At 30.4% G+C, this 1,552-nt stretch overlaps 1 non-coding gene across 1 annotated transcript; it reads left to right on the plus strand.

Moving 5' to 3' along the window:
* The first annotated feature begins 1,199 nt into the window (after positions 1-1,199).
* Positions 1,200-1,282, plus strand: Trnal-uaa (transfer RNA leucine (anticodon UAA)). The gene has a single exon. It is a non-coding gene; the product is annotated as a tRNA-Leu (tRNA).
* The last annotated feature ends 270 nt before the right edge of the window (positions 1,283-1,552 follow it).

Consider the following 1,552-nt stretch of genomic DNA (forward strand, 5'->3'; position numbering starts at 1 on the left):
ATAGATACGTATATGCAATTATAAAAAAAGTATTAGCACACTTTTCTGCGACATCTATGTATAATATTACTTTGTTCAATCTTTTTTTACGATATATTAATTACTAATTACAACCTTTGATTACTAATCTTATTAACTTTTCAGCCTAAATCTCAGTATATCATAATTCGTTACCTCGAAGCAGTTGTATAATATGAATAAATAATAAAAGACATATAATAGACTGAATTTTTAATGAAACGTAAGATTTCAATTACCGTAAAGATGATATAAGATTTTAGAAACGTTTTGTAGTCGATATGGAACCAAAAACATAATGGTTTTAGAACTGGTATATAGGAACCGATATAGAAATCCAATCGAAATGGATGGAGTTATAAATTTCAGTGCTTTGTAATAGGTATTCGCGATAAAGTTCTGTATATTTCAAGAGATTTGAGATTGATGTGTCTAAAAACTGTTTTCAACTCCTACTTACGATGTATTTAATGCTCCGACTGTAAATTATATTTTACAAAAGAATTGAACGAAGAATCGTATTTGTTCACAAATTTACTCAAGATTTTCTATGAAAGAGACTTACCTGCGCCACTATTTAACATAAAAATCGAAAAAGAGCTAATCATTAAATATGTCTGTTCCGAAATAACCAAGATCAATAAATGATAACAATGTCAAATTTGAGCGTAATTACTATTTACGACTTGTAATTATTAAACGATTATTATACAATTATTACATTGTTTCATCATGGTAAATAAAATGAGCTAATGAATTATTTAAAACACGCAATTCTATATGCAATTAGTATTCATAAAGATCGGAATATTTCTCAGTTTATGAATACTGACGACAAAACGTTGTAGGTACTAATTACAATTTGCGATAATTGATTATCTCGCAATGTAGATCGATACATATCCGCGATAAGTATACTTTCACACGTTTCAAGATGCCATGTATTTTCTACGTTAATTTCTTTATGCACCAATTGTAGGTATTTTTAGGAGATTTTTAGGAGATATTGTTTCTGCAGTTAAATGAAAATAATAAGTGTATGCAGGATCAATTGTTCGATTTATTTTATGTTAAATAGAAATTTAAGAATATTTTAAAGAAAATACATATACATGTGTATAATACTGAATTTTCTATTATTTTGGTCTTCATCAAGAGATAAAAGTAAAGTTGAGAACACAGCTAGGTTGGCCGAGCGGTCTAAGGCGCCAGACTTAAGTTCTGGTTCCCTCTGGGAGCGTGGGTTCGAACCCCACACTTAGCAAATATTTTTTGGTGCTGCCATAGTGCCATAGCGACGAGCTTATTGCTAGTCAGTCAACTTCTGACCCGAAAATCGCGGATTTCAATTTCCGTCAAGTAGATATCTCCACCAAAAGTTAGGCTACTGTAGATGTTTTAATTGGTAAAGGTCAGTCACTATTTCACATCATTAGCGATCACGATACTCGAATACATACAAAATCGTACTATAAAAACATACAAGAACGCGTGTAATTCACGTTCATATTGGTTGATTATAATGGATAATATT

Source organism: Bombus fervidus, chromosome 1 (genome assembly GCF_041682495.2).
Source record: "Bombus fervidus isolate BK054 chromosome 1, iyBomFerv1, whole genome shotgun sequence".
NCBI lineage: Eukaryota > Metazoa > Arthropoda > Insecta > Hymenoptera > Apidae > Bombus > Bombus fervidus.